Source organism: Felis catus, chromosome A1, assembly GCF_018350175.1.
Source record: "Felis catus isolate Fca126 chromosome A1, F.catus_Fca126_mat1.0, whole genome shotgun sequence".
In the NCBI taxonomy this organism is placed as follows: Eukaryota; Metazoa; Chordata; class Mammalia; order Carnivora; family Felidae; genus Felis; species Felis catus.
Window position 1 is genome coordinate 37,697,697 of NC_058368.1, and position 14,369 is coordinate 37,712,065.

General features: G+C 33.5%; 1 long non-coding RNA gene across 1 annotated transcript in view; it reads left to right on the forward strand.

The window, feature by feature from the left end:
* The first annotated feature begins 230 nt into the window (after positions 1-230).
* The window catches only part of LOC123384385, a 205,137-nt gene continuing 190,998 nt past the window's right edge, over positions 231-14,369 (forward strand). The window contains exon 1 of the long non-coding RNA XR_006595411.1: positions 231-581. This is a non-coding gene — a long non-coding RNA (uncharacterized LOC123384385). The remainder of the gene's footprint in view (positions 582-14,369) is intronic.

Below are 14,369 nucleotides of genomic sequence, written 5' to 3' on the forward strand. Positions count from 1 at the left end.
GATGTACTGGGTAAAAGGCAATGCTGTTAATATGTCTTTAGTAACACAGTGGCCAGGTGTGGGTGGTGAAGAAACATTCTATACTCCAATTAGGTCTCTGTGTTTTAGTGCGCCTGTGTTTCTGGACTGTGAACAAGTGCTTCTATGTGTTGTTGTTTGTTGTTGTTTTCTCCCCTTAGGTGGGATAGGTGGCTAGTGTGGGCTGGAGAGACTAATTGCCTTCCCCCGAGGCAATTAGTCTATGATGTATCCCAGCAGGTCAGAGATTGGTTCATTAGTTTCCCCTGAGGGCAGGCCTTGTTAAGAACAGGGTGGGCTCCTGTATTTAAAAACAGTTCCTTTCCCCAACCTCCTCCCTGAAGTTGTAAGGCAATTGTTTTCTTCTCTATTTACTTTGGAAACCTGGTGAAGCTCCAGAGGGTAAATCTCACACTGCGATTTGTGACTAGATCCTCCTGGAGTTTGGAACTGTCAAACCTGTCCAAACTCGAGCCTTCGGCAATTCATCAATTACGGTTCAGGTTTTCTGACCCTGGCCCAGGTTCCTGAGGCAGTTTCCACTCCTGAGGCTCTCTGTTCTGGTAAGTCATGATTCCGTGATTCCGTTTGTCTCTCCATCGTTAGGGGCAGTGGTTTGCCTAGTGTCTCCACCCCACCATCTGACAGATTCAAGAGTTGCTGATTGTTCAGCTTTTTACTTGTTGTTAGAAAGAGTGGCAAATTTCAAACTCTTTACTTACATTGCAGAACTGGAAATCTGAGGTCCCAGTGTTAGATTTCGATGCTTACGAAGACATATTATTTTTAAAACCTCCGTTTAAAAACTTTTTTTTTGATACACCGAGTAATGATTATATATGTATATGTATTTTATTTTTTTGTTGACCTCAAAAATTTATTTATTAATTGTACCAGTTTATCTACATGTTATTTTGTACTCTGTATGCAATTACATCGTCTTCATAAGAGGATATTTTAATTTTTCTGTTGATAATTTTATATTTTTGTTTAATTCCCTCGTATTTAACTGTTTCACTGATTTTGCCTCCTGCATAATTCTTAATAGAAACAACAATGGCAAGCATCTTTGTCACATTTTGAATATCAAAGTGGATAAATTTTCAATATTTATTCATTAAATTTATTAGGCAAAGAATTCTTAAATTCCGTTTTTAGTTTATTAAATTTTTTTGTCAAAAATAGATGTGAATTTTATCACTTTTACTAAATGTATTGAAATAATTACATATTTTTCTCCTACTTTAAAGACGTGAACAGTAAATAGATTTTTAAATGTTATACTAATTTAGCACTCTTGGAATATATCTAATTTAGATTGTTAAAATTATATTTTTACATTTGCTTAGTTTCTCCAAATATTTTTTTTACTGTTTTATATTTTTTTATGTTTTATTTATTTTGAAAGAGAGAGAGTGTGTGAGCAGGGGACAGGCAGAGAGATAGAGAGAGAGAGAGAGAGAGAGAGAGAGAGAGAGATCGAGAGAGAGAGAGATCGAGAGAGAGAAAGAATCCCAAGCAGGCTCTGTGCTGTCAGTGCAGAGCTCTGCCCTGTGAGGGGCTTAAACTCTCTCTAACCGTGAGGTCATGACCTGAGCTGAAATCGAGTTGGATACTTAACCCACTAAGCCATCCCCAGGCGCCGCTCTCCAAATATTAAAAAAAAAAATTTTTTGCATCAATTAAAAAGCTGTATTCACTTGTAATTTTCCTTTTAATAATGTTATTTTCAGATTTTCCTTTTGAGGTTATTCTGGATTTTTACATCTTTTGTATGGAGTTTGTATAGTATATTCCCTCAAATGTTTGGAAGGCTTCTTGAAAACTATGAAACTGACATTTCTTATTAGATGTTTTTAAATTACAGATAGAATTTCTTATAATATTCAGATTTTTATTGGTTTTCATGTCTATATTACATGATGTGGTTTTCCAGGGATTTGTACATGATGCTTAAGTTTCAAATTACTGGAATGGTTTTTAAAATTTTTTTTTTCAACATTTATTTATTTTTGGGACAGAGAGAGACAGAGCATGAACGGGGGAGGGGCAGAGAGAGAGGGAGACACAGAATCGGAAACTGGCTCCAGGCTCTGAGCCATCAGCCCAGAGCCCGACGCGGGGCTCGAACTCCCGGACCGCGAGATCGTGACCTGGCTGAAGTCGGACGCTTAACTGACTGCGCCACCCAGGCGCCCCTGGAATGGTTTTTAAAGTACTCTCTCTGGGGGCGCCTGGGTGGCTCAGTCGGATGAGCATCCAACTTGGGCTCTGGTCATGATCTCATGATTTGTGAGTTCGAGCCCTGCATCAGGCTCTGTGCTGACAGCTCGGAGCCTGAAGTCTGCTTCGGATTCTGTCTCCCTCTCTCTCTGCCCCTCCCCTGCTCATGCTCTGTCTCTCTCTGTCTCAAAAACAAAACAAAAAAACAAAACAAAAAAACAAAAAACACACACATTAAAAAAAAATACACTGTCTGAATTTATTCTATCTGCAGGTGAGTAGTGAGTGTCCCTTTCATTTCTGACAGTGGTTATTATATCTTCTCACTTCTGTTTTTGATCAGTTTAAAAGATTCGTCAGTTTCTCTCTTTTTCAAAGAAACAACTTTTGGCTTTTTTATTTTCTCAATTATATATTTGTTTCTCTTTCACTTATATCTTTGTTCTTTGTCTTTTTTCCTTCTAATTAAATATGTGTTTGCTGTTCTTCATTGAAGTGGAAGCTTAGCTCATAGACTTGGAGCCTTTCTTTCCATTTATGGTGATGGATTTTCTTTGCAAGTTCTACATGCGAAGAAGTTATTGGTTGTTGGTGGGCTTTTACATTTTTAAAATACGTTTTATTGAGGAATAATTTACATGCAATAAAATGAATCAATTATAAGTATACTGAAAATGCATATAGTCCTGTAATCACATCACCAAAAACAGGATAAGAACATTTCTACTTTCCAAAAAAGTTCCCTATGCTTTTTTTAGTTACTCTCTCTTTGTACTCCCTTAGTTCTGACAACCATTTATCTTTTTTCTTACTGCTATAGGTTGTTTTTTGTTTTTGTGTTTTTTTTTTTTGAAAATTTGTTATATATGGAATCTTCCTCATGCAGAATGTAGTCTCTTTTTTTTGTCTAGATTGTTTCTGTTAGCATAAGGTTGCTGAAATTCAATCCTTGGGGTAGAGATTTCAAGTGTGTAAGCAGTACGTTCCTTTTAGTGCTGAGTAGTATTACATTATATGAACGTACCATGGGTGTTTTATCCTTTGCACTTCTATTTTGGATATGATTAATGAGGCTACCATGAATATTCAAGTATGAACCTTTGCATGAGCATAGATTTTCATATCTTTTTGGTAAATACATGTGACTTGCTGAGTTTTATAGTGAGTGTATTTTTTGCTAACACACTAATAAGCTGTTTCTTAAACTGGCTGTGATGCCTTGCGTTCAATTATCAATTAAGAGAATTCCAGTGGTTCTGCAGAGCTTCTCCACTTGGTTTTGTCTCCCCTTTTAATTTTAGCCCTTCTAGTGGATGGATAATATTATCTCAAGGTCATTTTAACTTGAACTTCCCTCAGAACCAGTGGTGTTGAGCATTTTTTGATGTGTTTAGTTGCTATTCCTATATCCTCATTGGTGAGGTATCTGTTCAAAACTGTTCATTTATTCTGGATAGTTTGTCCTGTTAGTGAGTTGTAATGCTTCTTTATATATTACAAATATGAATCATTACTGAATTATGTTTTGTAAATACTTGCTTCCTAGCTTGCCTTTTTGTGCGTACATGTGAGTGGGGTGGGGGATGTTGCTGGGTTTTGTGAAGAGCACATTTTTTATTTTGAACAAATACATTTATCATCTTTTTCTTTCATGCTTTTTGAGACCTGTTTAATCACTGCCTAATCGAAAGTCACAAAAGTTTTCTTTTCATATTTCTTCTAGATCTTTGATGGTCTTTGCTCAAATCTTTAGGTCTTTGATCTATTATTCCATCTTATTATTTTGTGTGTATGATTTGACATGTGTCTAAGTTTTGCTCTTGTTTGTTTTATTTGCTTATGGACGAACAATTGTTTCAGCACAATTTGTTGTTGAAAACAATACCCTTTCCACAATGAATGACCTTGCCAAATTTGTCAAAAATTAATTCCTCATCTCTGTGTACCCATTATTAGGCTGTTCTCGCCACAGATGTACATGTCCACCTTTATACCAGAATTACACTCTGATCTCAATTGCTTTAAAATAGTCTTAAAATCATGTGATATTAGGCCCTTTGTTTCCTTTTTATTAGTAATCACTTTTTTTGCTGCTTTTGGTTCAATGTACAAGAACTATTTTTTATATGTTTGGTCTAGTTTCCTCATTGTTTAGAGGGGAGGTAAATTCTCGTAAAAGTTAATCATGACTGGCTCAAAGCAGAAATCAACCACAACTTTTGCAGGTAGTATTTAACATTTTATTTGTACCAAAATGTTTTCTAATTTTGATTGTTTTTTTTTAAGAACCCTTTAAAAGCTTACTCCCTAAATATTATGTGGGTTGCCTAGTGCTTTTTGTTACTGATGGTAGCTTAATTCATTTTTGGTCAGAACACACAATCAATATGTTACATTTTCAAACATGCTGACATTGTTTTCTAGCCCAGAATACGATCAGTTCTGTTAAATACCCTATTTGCACTTGGAAATAATGCACATTCACAGCTTGTTGGGTGCCATCTTCTATAAATGGGCATTAGGTCCATTTTTTACATTCTGTGTCTCAAGACTTTTATATCCTATTGATTTTTCTTCTTGGTTGCAGAGCAATACATGTAAAATTCTTTCAACACATAATGTATGATGCTTTATATTTATTATGCTCTGGTATCTCTTATAATGCTTTTGCCTTAAAATCTACTTTTTCTATGATAACAGACTTGCACACATTTTCATTGGGTACTGTTGGCATGGTATATCTTTATCGTTTTGCTTTCTACTTTATAAATCTTTTAAGAGTGACCTTTGTAAGCTACATAAACCCTACCTACAGTCCCTGTACTTTAATTTGATTAGCACATTTACAGAGTTAATATTCTTTCCTCACTTTAATTCACCATTGTATTGTCTGATGTCAATCATTGTTTCGGTTGAAAAGTGGGTACTCAGATTCATTTTGTCACCTTTGAAAATCATCTGCTTTGTACTGTACTTGTAAGGTTTTTCTTTATCTTTTACCTCAGGAGTTTTATTATGATGTATGTAGACAAAGTGTTTATTTTTCTTAAGGCTCCTTGAATGTGTCAGTTGATTTTTTTAATTAAATATATATATATATATATATAAATAAATATGTATATATACAAATATAATTTCATATGATTTAAAATATATTCATGCTATTATATATTGTGTAATTTATATATTATTACATATTCTATATTATGTGTTATCTGGTTTTGTCTCTTCAAGATTGTTTCTGCACTGTCTCTTTTCTTCTTTTTTTTTTGAACTCCAATTACATATTTGGTAGACCTTATCATTTTATATTTATAGAACCTTCATTATTTTCATTACTTTGTCTCCAAATGCTTTATCTGGATACTTTCTTCTGATGCATTTTCCAGTTCACTAACACTCTCCTAAACTCTGTTTTTTCTCATGCTAAGTCCCTTTGTTGACCATTTAATTTCACATATCTTACTTTATGTTCCTCAATTTCATTTGTATTTTTTATATTTTCTGAATCTATGCTGAAATTTAATTTCCTTGAAAATATTAAGTGTAGTTATTTTAAATTTATGATTTGAGAATCCCAGTATCTAGATTCCTTGAGGGTGTGTTTTTACTATCTCTTGTATCAAATAGGTTAATACTGACTTTTCTTCATGTATGCTCTATTATTATTTTTATCAAGTAGTAGTATTGTATAGAAAAAGTTATGGGAACAACTTAAAGTCTGCCTGAGGTTATTTCCTTGAGAGAGGACAGATCCTTCTACCAGTTGGCCAGTGGCATTAGCAACCCCATTTCTTCTCAATTTAGTTTTGGAAAATGTTAAAATTTTGGGCTTCAATCCCTTTGAGGAATTACCCATATTGATTTATCCCCATCTGTCTTTGCTTTTAGGGTACCCAACCCAAATTATGGGTGGTTTTTCCAGCCCTCCCCCCATCAGGTTCTGGTTACCAAGTTTGTCTCATTTACCTCTTTTTATGTTCCCTGGCAATTTAGGGGAAAATGACCTCAAATGCTCAGCTTAACTCTTTTGGTTTTCTTTTTTTGTGTGTGGATTTTGTTACAGTAGTTTTAATTTCCTTAGTATCTCTCCAGTGTTTGCGACCAGACTTAGGAGAAGATACCTTCCAAAAATTTTAGTCACTTCAAACTTTCTAATCCACCATTAAAATAATTCTCCCACCAATTTTTTAAGTGCTTCTTTAATTTAAAACCCTAGATTTATGTATGACCATATGTTGTATCATTTAAGAGTTTCCAAAGTAAAAAGATGGATACAAAAGTGAGTAGAAAATATCAGGGGAAAGATGATAAATGTGTAAAAACAGTGGAATAAACACATTAATACCAATTTTTTTGTGATTACTATAGACATAGGGGATTCATATTAAGAAGAAACAGGAAAATATGGAAGATAATTATGTGATAACTAGAGGTGAAATGACCATTTAAGAAATGATCATGTTTTTCAAAAGTATAAATAAAATAAATTCTAAATTGGGCAAGGATAAGTTATTAAGTTACTGAGAATCATAGTTTAAAAATATTTTCAGTTATTACATAGTATTTTCTTTATGATTCTATCTGAATGTTTACCATTTCTGTTGGAATGTCATGTCCTAGGTGTATTTCCCATAAATAAATGCAACTGCATTAATCCTTACTGCATTCATGTAATAAATGATTAAAGATAAATGGGATAGTACCTTTTTGTTCAATTTGTCTTATACCTTTTAAAGTCTTTCTAACCAATTGGACCATACTGAGAAATGTGGCATTTTAAATTTTCATCTCTTCTTTTCCAGTGTTTGTACTTGCTAGATATATTTATTAATCCATCCACCAATATTTATTTTACACATGATGTGTTACAGGAATTGTCCTAGGATCTGGAGATACAATGCTAGAAAAGACAGATTTATTTCCTGTCCTAATCAAGATTAGTGTATGAAAGATTCCAGTAACCATGTATTGAGGAATTACTTTATGCCGAATAATCCATATGTTATCACTAAATTAGCCAATTTTCTCCCTGAACCTTTACTATTATGCTTGTTTTCCACAGGAGGAAATTTAAAGTTCTTGACATTTTTAAGTCTTCCAAAACACATAGTAACATCAGAGACAATTTTGGTATCTAGGTTTTTCTAGCTAAAACCAGTGTAACACTGCTTCAAGATTTACATTTTTTTTTTAACTTAGCAACTCCTCCTTAGCTAATATTATTCTCTCATTTAGCTTTTATGTTGAAGATGGTCTTCTCCCATATCCTGTAATGTCCGTTACCCATTTTAAGAGATGGATTGTAGAGGAATACATTTGAAAAAATATATAAATATACATATGTATATATATACACATATATATGTGTACGTATGTATATATGTGTATATGCATACATACATACATATATATATGTGTACATATGTATATATGTATATATATTTGTTTTTGGAATCCATATATATTTGTATACATGTATATATATACACATATTTGTTTTTGGAATCCAGTTTTTAATTATATTGCAGGGTTGGGATATTGCTGTCTCTGGTGCATAGGATTTATGTAGTTGGCAGTGTTTTATATAAAGGTCTGAGACATTTCAGAGTGTTACATAGTTGCCTGAAAGTTAGGTGCTTCTGATTTATTTGGAACATTTATGGATTAATTAGTATTCTACTTGTTCAAAAGATGGCAAAATCCCACAAAGAAATGGTACCCAGATGCTTTTGCTTTAAAGAAAAGCATCTTTGACTTGATGATGAAGATTAATTTTAAAGTTTATTCTTATATATTCTGATATGATCTATTTGCCTACTTTAGAATTTGCTAGGAGGAGGCTGACTGCCGAAAGGTTATATGTCATGGGAGAAGTTCTTACCTGTATATAAATCTTTGCAACTACTTGCAACTTTGAGTTATGTTTCAAAAATCATTTGTTTGCTTTCATGATACTTGCAGGTATCATGAATTAAACTGGGGGACCAACAGGTCTTTTCTTTATGAGACTCCAGAAAAATAAAGTAGTATGAGTTTGTCCTGAAAAAGGTAACATGAACACTGATTACAATAAGATAATGTTACATGATAAAAATATATCAGTGTATAATAGAGAATTGCTCTACTGGACTTGAGTTAGTTATCTTTGAGAATATCATTAGCCTCTTAATCAGTATTTGAAACCACTTTGTAATACCAAATATTTGGTGAGGTCCAGCTGTTTTTAAGTGTAATTTATTTACATACTTCCTTTCTTTACATCTAGTTGTTTGCACGTATAATTTATTCAAACTTAGAAAAGAATTTATGTTGCTCACCGGTAGGAAGAATAAGTTTTAAATCTGAAAATAGGAAATTGTAAAAAAATAAAAATAAATAAAAATAAAGCCTTTTTCAAATAAGCATGATGAAAATACTCCTCATGCATAATTAAATCTTTAAAAAAATCAAATCAGATTAACATTTCCAACAGAGAAGAAAAATGATAAAATACATGGTTCATAAGTAATTATTTTTCTAGCTGCTTTAATCACAATTTTTTTTTATTTTCAGAGATCATCAGAAAATCTCTTTATATTTAATTTTTCTTTGTTCTCACTTTGACATTATCCATGGCCTAGCCAATATTTGAAAAATAAAATGATTACTAAGATTTATCTTAACATAAAAAATTCTTGGCAATATTTATATGAAATTATTTTTATCTTCAAAATTTTTAAGCTTTCCTTGGCATCATTCATGTAGAAATTTGTAACCCTTTCCTTCTACAAAATGATCTATGAAGGAAGGAAAAAGGAAGAACATCACTTCAGGACAAAAACATGACATTTAAATGCTCATTATTTAAATCGTATAATCATTAAGCATTGGGGATCCAGCTTTAAATCAGAGCATAAAGTGTATAAATGCTCAGTCTGCTCACACTACATATTCTACAGGTCACAGAATTGCTGATAGATGACTAAACATCTGGCTCTTTTTTTTTTTTTTTTTTTTTTTTTTTTTTTGCTACAGTGGTTAAAAATTCTAACTTGCAAATCTGGTATGCTATATAATATGGTTGTTAACCATTTTTCAAGCAAGAATAGATGCTTTTAAGTTCAAATCTCACAAATCTTATCTGGACTGACTTGTAACAAAGCATTCTGAATTATTCATCTAAGCATATGATTAAATCAGAGAATGAAGATGCATTTGTTAAAATAAAATCATACCAAAGATTTTAGAAGTATTTAGACTGATTGCAGTAATAACCTCAATTGCTTATCACTTTCTGTGATATACCATGACCTATGACTCCGCAATTCATCACCCTGAAGAGGTGGTGTCTCATTCCCCATTCTTTAAACTTGGGCTGGCCTGGTGACTTACTTGATCCCACAGATTTTCACAGAAATGGTGTTATGCCTGTTCTGAGCCTATGCTCAAAACAATTGTGCGTATTTTCTCTTGTGTTTCCGTGCCTCTGCTATTCCTATGTGTGATGGTTAATCATATATCGACTAGTCTGGGCCACCTAGTACCCAGATATCTTGTCAAACATTACTCAGAGTCTTTCTGTGAGGGTGTTTTTGGATGACATTAACATCTAAATCAGTGGACTTTTAGTAAAGAAGATTGTTCTTCATAATGCAAACAGACTTCATCCAATCAGTTAAAGACCTAAATAGAACTGAAACAGCTGTTGTCTCCATGCAAGGAAGAATTCTCTACCAGATTGCCTTGAAGTTCATCTGCCACATTGGTTCTTCTGTCTGTAGTGGACTGCCTTTGGACTTGAATGGAACACAGGCTTTCCAGGCTCTTCAGCCTGTGTGTGTGTGTGTGTGTGTGTGTGTGTGTGTGTGTGCGCGCGCACACACACACACACTGTAGGTTCTGTTTTTCTGGAGAATGCGGATTAAGACACTATCAGAATCTAATGGAGGATGAAATACAAATTGAGGGGAGCTGCCATTTTGGTCTGAGACAAAGCCAGTATAGATCACTCACTAACCATTCAATCCAGACAAGATGATCAGAGTCTTCTACTGATCCCAGCTGACTTCAGAAGCATAAGCAATAAACATTTTTTTTTATTGTTATGTAGCAGCATTATAACGATATTTCTATTGGAACTAAAGTTTTTTAATGTCTAAGATAATTTTCAATTATTAAGAGCTTTTGAAACTTTCTAAATTTTGAGTTTAAGAAGGGCATTGTTTACTAAGTAAGAGAATTGAATTTTTTCACATTTTTAATGAAAGCATATTCCTGAAGTTTTTTCAATTCATTCTTCTTCAAAACCTAAACCTTTGAAAAATATCATTGTTTTATAATTTAAGTATGATCTCTACTTATGTGAAAACATTACTGAAGTAAAATTACTTACATTTAGTTATATACATCTGAAAGCAACACAAATTATTTGGAAGTGAGTTCATTCAGGATGGAAAAGAATTTTTTTCATTGTTTTTCCTCATGATAAGTGTACTTTTTAATCCCCATCACCTGTTTCACCCAATCCCCCACCCTTCCCCTCTGGTAACCATCAGTTTCTTCTATATAGTTAAGTTTCTTGGTTTGTATCTTTCTCTCTTCTTCCTTTGCTCCTTTGTTGTGTTTCTTAAATTCCACATATGAGTGAGAGCATATGGTATTTGCCTTTCTTTAATTATTTCACTTTAACATTGTACTCTGTAGCTCCATCCATGGATTTCATTCTGTGTGTGTGTGTGTGTGTGTGTGTGTGTGTGTGTGTGTGTGTGTATGTGTACACATCTTCTTTAGCCATTCGTCAATTGATGGGCACTTGGGCTGCTTCCATAGTTTGGCTATTGTAAATAATGCTGCTATAAACATAGGGGTGCGTGTATCCCTTTGTGTTAGTGTTTTTATATCCTTTAGGTGAATACCCAGTAGTGTGATTACTGGTTTGTGGGATAGTTCTATTTTTAATTTTTTGAGGAACCTCCAAACTGTTTTCCACAGTGGCTGCACCATTTGCATTCCTACCAACAGTGCGTGAGGGGTCCTTTTTCTCCACATCCTCGCCAACACTTGTGGTTTCTTGTGTTTCTGATTTTAGCCATTCTGACTGGTGTGAGGTGATAGTTCATCATACTTTTGATTTTCATTTCCCTGATGGTGAGTGATGTTGAGCATCTTTTCATGTGTCTGTTGGCCATCAAGATGTCTTCTTGGGGAAATGTCTGTTCATGTCTTCTGCTCATTTTAATTGGATTATTTGGTTTTTGGTGTTTTATAAGTTGTTTATACTAATCCTTTATCAGATATGTCATTAGTAAATATCTTCTCTCACTAAGGTTTTTTTTTTTTTTTTTTTTTTTTTTTTTTTTTTTTTTAGTTCTGTTGATTGTTTCCTTTGCTGTGCCGAATTTTTTTATTTTGATGTGGTCCCAATAGTTTATTTTTGATTTTTATTTCCCTTGTCTTGGGAGACATATCTAGGAAAATGTTGCTATGGCCGATATTAGAGAAGTTACTTCCTATGCTCTCAAGTATTGTTAAGGTTTCAGGTCTCATATTTAGGTCTTTAATTCATTTTGAGTTTATTTTTGTGTATGGTGAATGGAAGTGGTCCAGTTTCATTCTTTTGTATGTAGCTGTCCAGTTTTCCCAACACCATTTGTTGAAGAAACTCTTTTTCCCATTGTATGTTCATTTCTCCTTTGCTGAAGATTGATCATATAATTGTGGGTTTATTTCCTGGTTTTCTGCTCTATTCCATTGATCTATGTGTCTGTTTTTCATGCCAGTACCGTGCTGTTTTAATTACTACCACTTTGTAATGTAACTTAAACTCTGAGATTGTGCTACCTCCCGTTTTGTTTTTTGTTTTTGAGATTAATTTGGCTATTCAGAGTCCTTTGTGGTTCCATACATATTTTAGGAATGTTTTTCTAGTTCTTTGAAAAATGAGGTTGGTATTTAGATAGGGACTGCATTAAATCCGTAGATTGTTTTGGGTGGTATAGACATTTTCACAATATTTGTTCTCTCAACCCATGAACATGAAATGACTTTCCATTTTTTTTGCATCACCATGAATTTCTTTCATCAGTGTTTTATAGTTTTCAGAGTACATGTCTTTCATCTCTTTGGTTAAGTTTATTCCTGGGTATTTTATTGTTTTTGATGTAGTTGTAAATGGGATTGTTAATTTCACTTTCTGTTGCTACATTAGTAGTGTACAGGAATGCATTTCTGTATGTTGATTTTGTATCTTACCACTTCACTGAATTTATCTGTTACAGTAGCTGTTTGGTGCAGTCTTCTGGGTTTTCTAGGTAGAGTATCATTTCATCTGCAAACAGTGAAAGTGTGAATTCTTCCTTGCTGATTTGGATGCATTTTACTTTGTGTGTTGTCTGATGGCTTTGGCTAGGGCTCTTGGTACTATGTGGAATAAAAGTGGTGAGAGGGGACATCCTTGTCTTATTCCTGATCTTAGGGGAAGAGCTCTTGGTTTTTTTCCCCATTGAGTATGTTTGCTGTGGGTTTTTCATACAAGGCCTTTTTATGTTGTAGTATGTTTCCTCTAGACCCATTTTGCAGAAGATTTTTATCAAGAATGGATGTTGTACTTTGTTGAATGCTTTTTCTGCATCTATTGAAATGGTCATATGGTTTTTATCCTTTATTTTATTGATGTGATGTATCATGTTGATCATTTTGCTAATGTTGAACCACACTTGCATTCCAGGAATAAATTCCACTTGCTTGTGATGAATGATTTTTACATCTATATTCATGAGAGATATTGGCCTGTAGTGTTCTCTCTCTCTCTCTCTCTCTCTCTCTCTCTCTCTCTCTCTCTCTCTATCTCTCTTTTGTAGTTTCTTTATCTGGTTTCTTTATCAGGGTGATACCAGTCTCATAGAATGAATTTGGAAGTTTTCCTTCATTTCTATTTTTTGGAATAGTTTGAGAAGAGTAGGTATTAACTCTTCTTTAGATGTCTCGTGGAATTCTCCTGTGAAGCCATCTAGTCCTGAATTTTATCATTAAATAGATACAGATATAGATAGATATAGATATGGACAGATAGGGATGTAGATACAGATATACAGATATGGATATGGATATATATCATATATGTGTGTGTGTGTGTGTGTGTGTGTGTGTGTGTGTATCCATGACATTCCATCCAACAACACCAGAATATATCTCCTCAAGCATGCAAGAAATTCTTCAATATAGATTATATCTTTAGGCCATGGAACAAGTCTTAACAAACTAAAGAAGTCTGAGATGATATTAAATACCTTTTCTAACCACAATGGTATATGTTATGTAATGATAAAGGAGTCAATTCATCAAGATACAATAATTGTATTTATTTAGTCATCCACCACTGGCACACCTACATATGCAAAGCAAATGCTAAACATACTAAAAGGAGAAATAAACAGAAGTACAGTAGGGGACTTAATACCCTGCTCTGAACAACAGATAAATCATCCAGACAGAAAATTGATAATAAAAGAGTAGATTGCAAAAACACTATAGAGCAAATCGATCTAACAGATACATAGATCTAGGTAAAGATATAGAAAAAGTTCAAGCAAAAAAAGCTAACCTTACACTTAAAGGAGCTAGAAAAACCAGTAGGAGGAAGGAAATAATAATGATTAGAGCGGGTAAGTGATATAGAAACTAAAACAAACAAATAAACCAAAAACAATAGTGCAAATCAATGGAACCAGACACTGGTTCTTTGAAAAGATCAAGAAAATTGATAAAACTCTATCCAGACCAATAAAAAAAAAAGAGTAAATAAATAAAAGTAAGTGGGTGCACACATGAGAGAGAGAGAGAGAGAGAGAAGACCTAAATAAACAAAATCACAAATGAGAGAGGAGGAATAACAACCAACGCCACAATAATACAAACAATTGTAACAAAATATTATGAAAACCTATATGCCAACAAATTGGACAACTTAGAAGAAATGGATAAATTCCTAGAGACATACAACCTACCAAAACTAAAGCAAGAAGAAATAGGGGCTTTAAGTCCCTCTGGTTTTAAGAACTCAAGAAATTTGGCCCCTCTAATTTTTAAAGACAACTGTTTTGGGGATTCATCCTCCCTGTTCATTGACTCCCAGGTATAAAAGTTTG